Below are 15,881 nucleotides of genomic sequence, written 5' to 3'. Positions count from 1 at the left end.
TTTTCATTCTTTGCCCCCCAAGCCCCATTACAAATTTATAAAAGAAACATTATCTTGAATCATTTAATTCGGGGCAATTAAATTTTGAAATTCCACATTCATTATTCATGGGCTCAAGATAAAACCCCTTTAATCCTTGAATAGATTATTATAATGGGCGATAGTGTGGGCAGTGGTAAACTCGGGCAGCCCTGCACATGTCCGGTATTGTTAGTATTCCTCTTGTCAGGGTTGAGAGCAGGAGTGCATGGAGCTCCCTTTGGCCTGGGACCATGCCACCAAAGTAATTCTGCCTATGAATAATACACAGCGCTTCTATTAATATAGAATGCCGTCAGGCCCCGGGCAGAGGGCCCATTGTCATGCAAGTATTTACCAATACATGTCACACGTGCCGTACTTCAGAGAGATGGGCTTTTTTCAGAGGTTACAAGGTCACATTTACATGCACGTTAAGTGGTAGACGCCCTACCAGTACTGTTATCAACATGGAGAGATGACGGTTTAAATGGCAAAGAAATGTTCAAGAAAGGGTTTTATAGCCCAGTGCCACTGGAGAGCCCATTTCAGGGTTTTTCTGGGCCTTGGGAAACCATCTACATTGGCATCCAGAGTTTCAACTCATTTCTATAACAATTTGATTTTAAAATTCCAAATTAATTGCTAAATGTTTCATATTGCTCTTGTACAGACTGCAACACTTCATGATGGGTTCAAACTGCACAATTTCCTTTTTATCTGTTGCAGTGTGTTGGGTTATTAACTCCTGAGTCTTAAATTCGTATTCTGTAGTCAATAGTTGTGAGATTACACATTGCTTCATGACTAATTTTCATTTGCCTACTTTAACAATTTGTGTGATGATAATTGAGAAGGTGGAATTAGCGACTGACTGGAGTATTTTGCTCCAGAATCCTTTCCTCACATTTTTGAAAGTTGTGTACAGGAGAGTTTCCGTGCTCCGACTTGTCAGCGTCAAAGATGTAATGAAACCTGTGATGGATGACTAAAAGTCTTTTTGTTAGAGTGTTGTGTAGCATCCCAGACAAATTCTCGGTTTTCACTCACTGTGATGCACCATATAAAAATAGAAAACGATTATTAATTATTGCATCTTGATGCCCATTGTCATTTACGAATGACTGTGACTATATCAAACTGATTGTGCTAAGATGATACTGATATTGTGTAGTCTGAACCAAGCTGCATCTCAAGTTCTAAGTCCAGATTTTGTGCTTTTGGAGGCAAGAAATGTTTACATTTGATTCTGGTAAAGTGATGAAATTTGGCTTCAGATTTAGGGAGTGTTTCTGAGAACCAAGAGTAACAGTCCACTGTTAGTCAACAAGATTCACCGAACTACCAATAATGCAGTTATAATGTAAAAGTTGTTTATTATTTATTTAAAATATCCACATAGCAACCCATTGACTCAAATACAGCAAAAAACATTTTTATTTAGGAGGTGAATCTCATGTTTTGAGTTCAGAATCAGATTTTCATTGTACATGTAAACAGGAAAAAATCACATGGATTCCGATTTACTCAAATCAGATTCAGGCCTTGTTCATATGTTGAAATGTATCCGATATGAATCGGATCTGTGCCCTCGTGTTTGCAGTGTAAGCAGGTAGATTGGAATTTCACCTGTCAATGTGAATCACGCATCATTAAAAACCCACAGCGAATGACATCAACTCTGACGCTTTCATTTCAGAACAGACCTCAGCAAACCTTAAGTCTCACACACGAGAACTAAAAAGCTTTATATTGACATGTAGAACAAGTATTTAAGCATGTTAACGAGAGCGAGAGAGAGCGCAATATCAATCATGTAAACGATATAAGCTAATATAAAACTGTTGCATACATCACATGAACAAATCACGCTATGGACATGACATTTAAAATGCCCACTGATTTAAAAAAGCCTAGATTAAGAGAGGATGGCAAAATGCGGACTTTTCTGTCAAAATCTATAGTAAAACAACTTGTCAAAAAGGATTACAAAAAAAAATTAAATGTAACCTTGCAAATAGATTAAATACAGGAATTGAGAAAAGAACGCTCTTATTATCAGCTGTCAGTCAGCGCCCGCTCTTTTTTTTTTTTTTTTTTTTTTTTTTTTTTAAATTTCTTTTTTAAAAAATTTTTTTATATTTTTTTTTTCCCAGGTCATTGCGCCTTTGCCGTGTGCAGTGTAAATGCAGACAATCGGATACGAATCACTTTTAAAAGATGGTGCAAGCAGGTCAGCAAAAAAAAATAAAAAAAATCTGATACAGTCACAAAATCGGAATTGACCATCAAGATCTGGAGTGTAAATGCAACCTAAGAATAGCCCAAAACTAGACTAGTTGTCAAATAGACAGACTTTTGATGTGAAGTCATTCGTTTCCTTTTATTTGATGACTAGTCTAGTTTTGGCCTATTCTTGGATGTCTATTACATTTTCACTGACAGACCAAATTTAGCCTTTTTTTCGCCAAAATGACTATGTTTAGACATCTATTAGACCTCTTTTTTTTTTAAATGCTTGCTGGGTCATAACCACTGAGGAACTTGTTTTTGCCTGGTTGAATCTCCACGTCCTCCTAGTTCAACAGAAGCAGTGTCACTGATCTAATATACTGATACACTTACAGATAATTGACATTCACAGACATAACTATGAAATTTTGTGAACTTGTTTGTTTTTGTACTTGGTTTAACACTTCCATAATGCACCTTCTGATCAGTGTTGATAGTCTGATGGAGTATTGAATCCAACTCAACTACCCACACATGCCTACAAGTACTGCTGAGGAACTTTATTTTATTTATTTGTTTTCTTTCTATTTTTTGACGAATCTCCCACCTAGTTTTCAATTCCCAAACCTTAATCCAAAATGGCAAAAATGTGTCATGAAAGTGTGCAGTCTCTTAAGCTGTTTTCTTTTTTTTTAATTCAGAACCATTGTTTGTGGTCTTTGTCATCTAGATATAGAAGAGCAGGTCTACAGTTCACACACAAGGCCTGTTTCAAATTGAAGATTATTGGTAAATTGTACTGTACTACTCTACCTGTGGAAAGCCCCCCCAAAGCTACCTCTGTAAACAGTTTGGTATATTCAACATTAGGTGGTTAGATATATTTTCCAGTTGAGGCAAAGAGCCACGGAGGTGAGAGAAGGCAATTTTGTTCTTGTGTGAGAATACTTGAGTCTACTTCCGTCTCGTGGTTTTTCAGCTGCTGCTAAGATGTTGCGTGGCTGGAACGTGTTAACGGTCATATTTATAAAGTGCCCTTGAAGAATCACAGAGGAACTGTCTTGTGTTCTCCCACCCTTTAACGTGGTCACCATTAGGTGTATTTTTGGGTGTCCTCTGAGAAGAAAATGTAACTTCATGTAGCTACTGTGGTTTTTTCTGACCTTGCATCTAAGGTATATTTTATGAGGGCGGTGTATACATTTTCTTTATTTTTGTAGATGCAGCTTTATTGAAATAATCTCTTGCCTCACAGATCAACGTCTTCTTTCTTTAAGGCCATACTGTTGAAGATTTTTTTTTGTCTTTATAGATATTCAAACTAGTCACCCATATCTCTGTAAAGGCCTGACTGCACAGCATATAAAGCAGTCATATTATGCTCATTACGCTTTCTGCTTTAAAGTGTGTAATGTTGCTTTTTGAACAAGAAAAAGATCTGCTTTGTTACAAAGAATATAGTTCCCTGCAACGTGAGTTATCTATAGCAGTAGGTGGCCTTTCTGAACTCCATCAAATGGCTTTATTGTAGTCCTGAGTTTTCCTCTGAGAGTGTTCGTGTCACAATATCTCGAGTTTAAACAATACCCAATAAAGATGAGGTCCTATTTGAATCTCCATCTCCAACAGATGCTTACACTGATAATATTATATGATGATATACAGGGGTTGGACAATGAAGCTGAAATGCTGGCCAATTTAATGTTGGAGGTTTCATGGCTAGGCTGGTGGCCCATCTTTATTGATTGCACATTCCACCAATAAGAGCAGAATATGAAGGTCTAATTAGCAGAGTAAAGCTGCAGTCACACTGGACTTTTCTCCCTATATACTTCCATTCATACGTACGCAAATGCGTCAGACTGGAAACGCAAGCTCGTGTGACAAGTTTCGCAGTTTGCTGCATTGTGAAGTTCAACCTCGGTGAACTCTGACCTGTGAAATCGCATCACTTGATGGCATGAGACCAATCGAGGATCAAAACATGACCTTAAAATTTAAAATATGGACCAATCACCATTATCGCTTATTTAAATGTCTAATGATTTAGTTTAATCCAGCCCCTTTTCGTAGCGCTGTACTACAGAATTTGGAAAACTCTAGTGTGACTGCAGCTTAATAGCACAGTTTTGCTTAAAATATTGCAATGCACACGACATTGTATGACGTATCAGAGGACAAATTGTTGGCGTGCATTTGTGACCAAGACAGCAAGATATCCAGGGTAATGTCAGCATACTGTTAAGAAGGATGATCCACATCTAACTGGAGTAATCGCGGACGCAAGAGGAAGCTGTTTGAAAGGGATGTCTTGAAGCTAACCTGGATTATCCAAAAAAAAAAAACTAAAACCACAGCTGCCCAACTCACTGCATAATTAAATATGCACCTCAACCGTTCTGTTTCCACCAAAACGGTTCATAGGGAGCTATACATGGCCGGGCTGCTATAGCCAAACCTTTGGTCACTCGTGTCTATGCCATACGTAACTTTCAGTGGTGTCAGTAGCAAAAATCTTGGGCTGTGGACCATGTGAAACATTTATTGTTCTCTGATGAATCCACCTTCACAATACCTCCCACATCCAGGAGAGTTATGGTGTGGAGAAACCCCAATGAAGCATACCATCCAGATTTTTGCCTCAGAATGAAGAATGGGGGTGGATTAGTGATGGTTTGTGTTCCAATATCATGGCTTTCCCTAGACCCAATACTTGTGCTAAATGGGCGCATCACTGCCAAAGACTACCAAACCATTCTGGAGCACCATGTGCAACTAATTGGTCAAACATAAGACGGTGCCAGGATGATAATGTACCAATACACACAGCAAGCCTAATTTCTTCTTTCTTTCTATAGCGCTTTTACAATGTAGATTGTGTCAAAGTAGCTCAACATAGTTTCAATTTACTATAATGTTCTGTGTCAGTCCAGTTTTCAGTGTTGAAGTTCAGTTTAGTTCAGTTCATTGTGGTTTACTTTTCACTGCTGAAAGTCCAAACACTGAAGAGCAAATCCATTGATGCGCAGCTCCACAAGTCTTGAACCAGTGTTGGGTTTGTTCGTATTTGACCCAACATTTATTTAGAGTGTAAACCCACTAAGTGAATTGACAAACGTGACGTTCAATTCCTATTCCAAAGCCAAGGCAGCAGAAGCAGTATTGCTTTGTTGGACTGGACCAATTGTTTACTTTAATTTATCCCTTTGCACATTAGGCAGGCATAGTACACTGTTTTTAATTAAACAGTTTCCTTTTAAAGTTAGTATCTGTGTAAGAAAGTGCAGAGAAAAAAACAACACCAGGATGACTGCCAAAATGCGCTTTCCTTAGAGCAAGTGTGCCCTTTTAAAGCAGATGTGGCACTCGTAATGGAAGTAGCTATTCATAATTGAAGAGGCAGGACTGAAGGTCTGGGGATGAGACATGAGGCCTGGCCTGGCGTGACCGGCCCACACCACTCTCGACCTCTGCTCTTTATGAATCTGACATGCGGAAAGAGCAGCATTCTGGTCTATGAAGAGAAGTGTGAGGAACATTTGGTGGCGGTGGTAGGTAGGCTCTTTATTTCTTAGCAAACTCATTCTCATGCTGTAGCTCTGAATATGCTGTTTATGGTTTTAATGGCTGAACTGATACCAATATTAGCGTCTTTTTCCTCCGAGTTAACATATGCAATGGTACCCTGTGGTCACACTGAAAGTCGGCTAGGAGTTGAGTTACGAGCCAGCGCCTGGTTCACCATCTGTTAGGGCTGCTTTAAATCAAACTTTTAAAAGCACTTGTTTGTGAGATGCTCGAGTAAATATTTGCTAGACCAAAAAAACAGCTAATTAAAAGTCTTCCCTTTTTTGCCATCACATGGACAACACACACACACGCGGCTCGTCTAAAACAGACCCTTTGCTCTGCACTGGCCCCAAACGTCCTGCTTGAAAGTAGCAGAAGTTCAAGCTGATTTCATATTCCTTTTCAGCAAGCAATATTTAATTTTTAATCCTATTTAAGCCAACTGGAAATAGTATTTTGCAACAGTGAAACCACGGCATGTATAATTGATGTCTTGTCTTAGCTAATGCAGTGGGAATGTTTAGCAGCCGAAGGAGGGAGCGAGTGATGCATTGAGGAGCCCCTGGGCACCGGCGGAGGCCGCTCTGCTATCCAGACAGAGAAAATGGGCCCGTGCTGCAGATCTCCTCGCAAATGCAAATGGCATGCTGATAAGAAACCATAAATCCATTGTGTGTGACGTTCCCAGTGCAGGCTTGTTCGCCTGTGACATGCATACGCAGACTGACCCCTCGCCGTCAGAGCAGAGCAGAGGCCCCAGTGGGGACGATGGTTATATATTTGGACGGGCAGTTGACATGACATACAATTTTACTGTCTTCCGTGAAAAAGACTGGTCATATTTTATTTATTGCCTTCTGTTTAATCGTTAACAGGACTGAAAACAGAACATTAATTTTGCTTATGCTTATTAAATTGTCCAGTGATTTGGGATTTATGCAAAACATAGTTGTGTCTTTTTGAGCGAAGAAAATGCGCAAGTCAAAAATTGAAAGAATGTCGACTGAACTGTTGTTTTAAAAAAATGTAATGGTGTTGTAAATTACATTTTAATTAATTAAGAAATGTTTAATTTGGGCCAGGTTTAAAAATGACTGGTCACTAATACATTAATACTAATTTTGCCCACCAAAAATATAGTAATAACTTTTGTACACTACCTGACAAAAGTCTTGTTGCCTATAGAAGATTAAGGAACAACAAATAATAACTTCTAATTGATCATTTGGTATCAGAAGTGGCTTATATGAAAGGCAAAGACCTCTAGATTACGCTTATTTTACCAAAATAAAATATGATCATGCCTTGATATTTAATTATTTAATTAGGACAGTAAGCTCTGACTTTGCTTAGACAAAAGTCTTGTCACTTAACAGAAATAATATACAGTATAGAATATAAAGTCATGGTGCAGTGGAAAAAGAATTAATATTGTGTATGACTTGAGCTTGGAGGACTGCATCCATACATCTCTGCAATGACTCAAGTAATTTATGAATAAAGTCATCTGGAATGGCTTAGAAAGAGTTCATTCAGGAATCCCAGAGTTCATCAAGATTCTTTTGATTCATCTATAATGCCTCTTCCTTCTTCTTACTCCATGCTCGATAATGTTCATGTCTTGTGACTGGGCTGGTCAATCCTTGAGCACATTGACCTTCTTTGCTTTCAGGAACTTTGATGTGGAGGCTGGAGCACCGCTATCCTGCTGAAGAATTTGCCCTCTCCTGTGGTTTGTTATGTAATGGGCAGCACAAATGTCTTGATACCTCAGGCTGTTAATGTTGCCATCCACTTTGCAGATCTCTCGCACGCCCCCTTACTGAATGGAACCCCAAACCATGATTTTTTTCCTGCACCAAACTTGACTGATTTCTATGAGAATCTTGCGTCCATGCTGGTTCCAATAGGTCTTCTGCAGTATTTGTGAGGATTGGGATGCAGTTAAATTTTCCAAATGATTAACTAGAATTTTTTGCTCTTAACTGGAAAAGACTTTTGTCAGGTAGTGTAGAGTGCAGCATGTTCAAAACTGCTACACTACAAAAAATAAAAACAAAAGCATGTGTTTAGTGGTTTTAAACTTTACTTTTAACAGCTTCTTGTAAAAAAAAACACTTGATTGTTGCATGATATGAAAAAAATAGCAATAAAGTCACCAAAATGCCATTTTATAATCGTTTCTGTTGCACATTTGCTGTGGCATGAAGGCATCTTTATGCAGACAAGTTGAGGTTACTTTTGTGCCTGCTAAAATTTCTTTGTAAAAATGTTAGTGTTGTTTCTCGCCACTTTCTTTCAAGGATACTAATTTTAAAACTGTTTAATTAAAAACAGTGTACTATTACTATCCCTCTGTAATGTGCAAAGAAATAACTAAGTAATCAATTAATCCAGTGGCGCAGTAGGTAGTGCTGTCGCCTCACAGCAAGAAGGTCGCTGGTTCGAGCCTCGGCTGGGTCAGTTGGCATTTTTGTGTGGAGTTTGCATGTTTCCTCCGGGTGCTTCGGTTTCCCCCACAGTTCAAAGACATGCAGCTAAATTGTCCATAGTGTATGAGTGTGAGTGAGTGTGTATGGATGTTTCCCAGAGATGGGTTGCAGCTGGAAGGGCATCCGCTGCGTGAAACATGTGTTAGATAAGTTGCCAGTTCATTCTGTTGTGGCGACCCCGGAATAATTAAGGGACTAAGCCGAAAAGAAAATTAATTAATTAATCCAGCCCAACAAAGCAACACTTATTCTGTTGCCATGGGTTTGCCATTCATTTAGTGGGTCTACACTAAAAAAATGTTGGGTCAAATATGGACAAACCAAACATGGGTAAAACATCCCAAAGTGGTTCAATAATATTTAGATCTGGTGATTGTGCAGGCCATGGGAGATGTTCAGCTTCATTTTCAGTTCAACCAAGCCACATTCAAATATGCCTGCTCAACTCCTCCTCAACCCCTAGGGGATGCTGTGTAAATGAAATAGCTGGAAATGCCATTATGGCTTAGACCTGCTTTAGTTTTTAGTATCAAAATTTACAAATGTAATTGCTGTGTAAATCCATTCATGCCACCTCTAAGCAGCAACAAAGTCTTATAAATGCCACTTCAGAAGTGCTTCTATACTACCTTCACAGCGTAAGTTTGGCATTATAAAGGCAACTGGGATAATACATTAACATTGTCCACACCTTAACAGATGATGACATTCAGTGTTGCAAATATCTGCTGCTTTAAATGCTTTAGCACTTTAAAGTAATGTTGATTCTGATTGGCTTTTAAATGTTTAATCATTGAAAATACTAGTATGACTCCCTATTGAAACTTCTTATAACCTTGTCCATTTGTTTACACCGCTATATCTAGATCTCCAACTTGCGGCCCAAGAAAGATCTCCACCTATCTTCTGTCTCATTTATTCATATAGGACTAGAGAATCTTCGCCTGCCTCTGATAATAGGCTAGGACCGTGCCCCAGAAACACAAAGAGGGGGGAAGAGGCGAGAGCCTGACCGACCGTACCACAGCTCGGCCATCCCCACAGAGTTGTTAATTCTCCTCGCCCTGCACCGGCATGAATGAGGGAAACATCATTCTCTATTCTCCCAGGTCAGAGTGGGAACAATTAAGTGTAGAGGGCGCGGGGAGTGCGCGGCGAGCCGGCCGACAGTTGATGAATGTGTGGGCAGGCTGCAAGTGACAATATGCAGACAAGCGAGATCATTTGCAAATGGATGCAGGGAGACACAGTGAGGGAGCGAGAGCGACGCAGTGGCACGGGGCAGAACAGGGGGAGGATTTAACCCTTTGCGGGTGTCTCTCTCTCTCAAGGAGAAAGGAGGCAAAACAGGGATCAGGCCTGAAAATATCAATATGTTGGCCCCGGCAATTTATTGGAGGATGCGAAATTCAATATGCACACGCAGACTTGTGATGTATCTCTTAAGGTGTAGAGAGCAACTAAAATAAATGAGATGGTCAGGGGCTGGGCAGGTTATTGGGTTTCTTATGCACCACAACGTGTCATGTTCATTTTGTACCTTTCGTGTTTTCTGGAATGAACAGTTCACTTAAGAGGCACTTTTTGTTAACAATTACTGAAATGAAGCTGATAATATGGTAATAGCCCCCCAAAAAATCTTCATTTGAAGTGTTTTTATAATGGCAACAAACAAGATTTCTATTAATATACTGTTTATTAGTATATTTGGGTAGACTGTTAACTGGTTAGCATGTTAATGTGTTTCGAGGATGTTTAGTTCTCAGAAATAAAGTTCTCTTAAAATATTTCCTGTGAGTCATTTGAGTAGTTAGCATATGCGATTTGCAAATGAGATTTTTGCAATTTATAAAGACATGAGTAGTATTTGTCCTGTCGAAAATAGTCTAAGTCAGTATTTCTCAACCATGTTCATGATGGACCACCAACTCAGCACATTTTCCTGTCTTCATAACCAACTCCCTAACAACACCTGATTCAGATCATCAGCTCAGTAGCAGAGACTGAAAGACCTAAAATGGGTGTGACAGATGAAGGAGATATCCAAAACATGCAGTGCTGGTAGTCCTCCAGGAATGTGGTTGAGAAACACTGATCAGGATCATAATTCTGTTGTGGCTAATGTGTTGTTGGTTGTTGCTAAGGTATGCTTGTATATTGCTATTGGATGTTTAGTACTGTCATAATGAATCTTAGTTTTTTTGTAATGATGGTGTGGAAAAGTTTTTGACATTATTTCTGTGATTAGCATGTTGTTCGGGTTATGTATATCGGGTTAAGTTTGTAGTAGCTTGCTAGCATGATAGCTCACAAAGTTACAGGCATTTTCAGAAGATGACGTGATTTGGCTGGGCAAAAATTGTTCAAATGATTCTGCAGGGGGTGACACAGTGGCTCAGTGGTTAGCACTGTCACCCCCCAGCCTCGTTTTCATTTCTGTGTGGAGTTTGCATGTTCTCCCTGTGTTTGCATGGGGTTCCTTCGGGTGTTCCGGTTTACCCCACAGGTCCAAAGACATGCGCTATAGGTGAATTGGGTAAGCTAAATTGGCTGTAGTGTATGTGTGTAAATGAGTGTAATGGGTTGCAGCAGGAAGGGCATCCGCTGTACCTACTCACAAGCTTTTTTTTAAAGAAATAATAAGTACACTGTAAACCCAATAAGTTAAGGCAACTAAAACCGTTTAAGGAAACCGATTGCTAACCATTTGAGTTAAAAAAACTAATCTATATGAGGACTGTGAACTCTATTTAGGTTGAAGTAAAGAGGTATTTAATTTACTCATTTCCTTCAACAATGAGTTCAAAACTCTTTTTTTAAACTCTTTTTTTTCATAATTAACTTTCAGTAAATTTTGAGTTAAATACACTCATTTCAATTGATAAAGTTGACTGTTGGGTTTTACAGTGTAGTACTTGTAAAAGTTGTTAAGGATTTTATAGTGGTTATACCATGTTGATGCAATACAAGGACAATTAGTACTCACAAATAGTTCTTTTTAAATATATTACTTGGATAAAATTTCAGAGGTAGAGTATTTTGAGTACACTGTAAAAGTCAACAGTCAACTGTATCAAATGAAATGAGTGTAGTTTTACTCAATTTACTGAAGGTTAATTCTACTCATTTGAAAAGAGTTTTGAACTCCGCGTTGAAGGCAATCAGTTAATTAAATACCTCATTACTTCAACTTAAATGGAGTAAGTTCACAGTACTCATATAGATTAGATTTTAAACTCAAATAGTTTGTTGCAATAGGTTCCCTCAAATGGTTGGAGTTGCCTTAACTTATTGGATTTTACAGTAGTTAGGATGTTAACATGCAATTTACAATTGAGATTTTACCAATTTATAAAGACAAGAGGTCGTACTTGTCCAGCCAAAAGTAGTCTTAAACAGGTTCTGCGCCATGTTTAATGTGTTATGTTGTGGATAACATGTTTGTTGGTGGTTGCTAAGTATGCTTGAACAGGCCTATAGCCAGGGGGCTATGAAAGGGGTGTTTCCTTTTTTTCAAAACGTGGCTCTTTTTGAAGTTATTTGCCATTTTATATTTAATTATGAGATTTAAATATGCATTTTAGGGACATTTTAAGTACTACTCTGAGAGGGATTAGCTTGTCGGATGGTCATCATTACCACACTTTTTGATGTACCAAAAACATTTCCTAAAGATTCAGAATAAAGAATTATGAAAACAATATTTATTTTTAAAATACTGATTTATATCAGCATATATCATTAGAAAAAAATAGGAATTTGTTTAAGATTTAAATGAAAAACTGTAGCCTATTGTCATTTATTAGCCAAATAACAAACTGGCCAGCACATTCAGCTTTCCTCAGTCAGAATTTGGGATGCTGAATTTGGCATGGTGTGACTCCAGAATGGAAAATTCAGCATCCCAAATCCCGTACCGACAGTCTTAAAGCCTTTTATGATGGGTTATTTTCACAATTCATTTTGGATTAGCATTCAAAGTAGGACAAATGAGCTCATGTATGGACAAATTCTGGACCTTTGTCAGTAAGGGATGGGTCTTTCAAACCACCCGAACCCCCCCTGGCCTGTTGGATATTGCTATTGGATGTTTAGTACGGTCGTACTGAATTTTTGCATTTTTCTAAAGATGATGTGCAAAAGTTGTTGACATGATTTGTGGTGATTAGCATGTTCCTAAATGTTGTTAATGTGTATTGGGTTAATGTTCAGTACTGACAATGTGGTAGACGTTTTTAGAGGATAATGTGACTTGGCTGGACTAAAATTGTTGATGTGACTCTGCAGTTGATAGGCATGTTATTGTCTGGCTGTTAATGTGTGTGTGTTAAGGTTTTTATTTCCGAATGTCTCTGCTAGATATATGACATGTTATCTACATTTAATCACCAACCTAGTGAAAACATCTATATTAAACAAAACAGTTGCATTGTTCATGTCCAGCACATTTTTCTTCCGAGATTTGCAAGACCAACAAACGCCGTCCTAGACCTGTGATAAGCGAGCGAATTGAACACAACTTTATTCACAAACGTGCATATATTATTTGCATTTCATGCGGTCAGAGCAGTCAAGCGTCCCATCTCTCTCTTAAGTGCAGCTGCTTATGTTGATGGGCAAAGGATGATTTGAATCAAATCAAAGTCCATTACTCAACAGGATGGAAAAAGCAGCAGTGCTATCCGGTGTAATCTCACATTAATCATGCTCTCCTCCTGATATGTTAATCCGACTGCATCTATATTTATGCCGGGAAGACGTTCCCCTTGATACATCACTGAAGAGCTGTGGTAAATAGAGTGCTGTAGGGGTGTCAGAATATCCACACGGTTGACTCCTTGTGTGCTCACCAGCGCCGCTAATGAAAAAGAAAAGCCCCGTGCGTTACATGGAAATGAGGCAGTACTGAATGACTACAGACAGCCTTCAGCCCAGTCAAGATGAAGCTCTACCTGCGTTCATACCATCTTTTCATCCACCACCCCTCCTTTTGTTTTTCTGTGTACTTCATAGTGAAGAATCTCTGTCAATCCTGACAGAACCCTCCCCCATGCAGTGACATTGGGCAATCAAATGACCTGGTTTGTGTTTCTGCAATGCATGTGGCTGTGTAATACGGGCTCCATGTTTGGGTCTATGCACTGCAAAGGAGTCGTCCTAGTCCTTTCTTCACCTCTCTGTGTCTTAATTGACCTCTAGATGGAAAATGAGCTGCGGACAGCTGACTCTAAACAGCCTTCACTTACTGATCTGACATGTAGATCAATCACTATGTTGATCCTAATACCCTTAACAAGGTATGTCTGGGACTCAAAGGACATGTCAGCCCACTATAGTGGTCTCACTTTGCATCTTTTCTGCAATGCAGGTCTACAGTATGTTCGCCTCATTATCTGCTTGGATTGGTGCTAATGTAGCCAGCATCAGTGGTCCACCATGGATGATAAACAGACCAGATCGTAGATGAAGATAAGTAAGAAATGTCAAATATTTGAAAGCAGCCAAGTCGGATTGCTATGTGGTTGCAAAACAGAATTACATGCTGAAATAAATTGTCCATGCAGGTATCCTCTGTGCTTTATATGCTGATCAGAAAGGTGATGATTCAGACTTCATTTCATCCATACCTTGTGGGCTGCTATGTACAAGTATGGAAAGATTACATATCTCACTGAATTTATTGCAGTTTCCTGTGATAAGGTGTCGTCATTTAGAACACTGTTTAAGTTTTGTTTTATCTTTTATGTAGCTCTGTTTTAAACCCTTGTGCACTGTTGAAGTTTACTACCCTTTTGTTAGTTAGGGATAAAAAACATCCACTAAATTAAAGTGTTGTAAAAATGCATCAGATACTTTTTGTTGTTGCAGAATCTGTTAACAGCCTTAGTCATGTTCAAAACTGCTAATTGTTTTTTAAAATTACAGGATTTTAAACATCTTTAATTGCCAAATTCCACAAATTATGTCACTGATTGTGGTGAGAAACCACACAAAATGATGTATTTTCAACATAAAAAAGTAATTGTGGACTGGATTTTTTAACCTTTTCTCACATCATGTGAAGGATTACTAACACATTGGCTTTGATGCATTGTTAGATTTCATTTTTTCTTCCTATTTACTGTTGGTGGCTGTTTTTGCCCCATTGACTTCCATTATAACCACATTTGATGGTGCATAAATACACAGTCTTTGTTTTTATTTACTCCATGTAGTTCTGAGAGCTGAGATGCATATTTTGTTTTTTTCAGACACAACAAGGTAAGTGCACAAAGGTTACTCTCACACACTCAGACACACATACACACACTTTAATTTGCTGTTATATAATGCATCCGGAAAGTATTCATAGCGCTTCACTTTTTCCACATTTTTTTTAATGTTACAGCCTTATTAGAAAATGGATTAAATTTATTTATTTCCTCAAATTTCTACACACAATACCCCATAACGACAATGTGAAAAAATATTTTTTGAAATTGTTGCAAATTTATTCAAAATAAAAAACCTGAAAAATCACATGTACATAAGTATTCACAGCCAGCAGGACAATGACCCAAATCACACTGCCAAAATATCAATGGAGTGGCTTCACAACAAATCTGTGAATGTCCTTGAGTGGCCCAGGCCTAAATCCAATTGAACATCCTGGAGAGGTCTGAAAATGGCTGTACACCGTCGCTTCCCATCCAACCTGATAGAGCTTGAAGAGATACTGCGAAGAGAATGGGCAAAAATTCCCAAAGACAGGTGTGTGAAGCGCTATGAATACTTTCCAGATGCACTGTAAAATCCAGAATCAATTTTTTTGCAGGCCTATTTAAAGAGTTAATGGTGCCAATTTATGATCAACAGTAAAATGACAAATTTAACCTCTTCCAACAGGAAAAATCACCAAAAATCAAAAATGCTTGATTATATGGTGTCGTGGTTTTGCAGTCAAAAAATTGTGGTTATAATGGAAGTCAATAGGGCAAAAACAGCCACCGACAGTAATAAGGGAGAAAAGATGAAATCAATCATTGTTTCACATATGCAGGACTTCGATAAAAACTAAAAACAAAACGCAATGCGGTCCACAATTACTTTTTATATTGAAAATACATCATTTTTGTGTGTTTTTCACCAAATCGTTGACATCATTTATGAATTTGGCAATTAAAGAGTTAAAATCCTGTAATTTCTAAGCAATTTGGTAGTTTTGATCTATCTAGATTTATGGAAAAAATATTTTATATATATATATAGATATATATATATATATATATATATATATATATATATATATATATATTATATATATATATATATATATATTTATTTATTTATGCAATTTTACAGCAAGTTTATTTTAGATTGATGTTTTCATCTCTAACATAACAAAAAGGTAGCAAATTTGTCCATTGTGTATTGAGTTTTTTTTATATATATACAAAGCTATTTCTCAAAATAAGATTGTCCACCAAAAATCATTCCACTAGCTCGAACACAGACACAATTTATGGCCAAATTAATAATCACCCCCAGAGAGGTTAAAACCTCCCCACCAGTACATAAGGGTTAATAAAG

Source organism: Danio aesculapii, chromosome 17, assembly GCF_903798145.1.
Source record: "Danio aesculapii chromosome 17, fDanAes4.1, whole genome shotgun sequence".
Classification (NCBI taxonomy): Eukaryota; Metazoa; Chordata; class Actinopteri; order Cypriniformes; family Danionidae; genus Danio; species Danio aesculapii.
Note: the sequence above shows the minus strand (reverse complement) of the source record.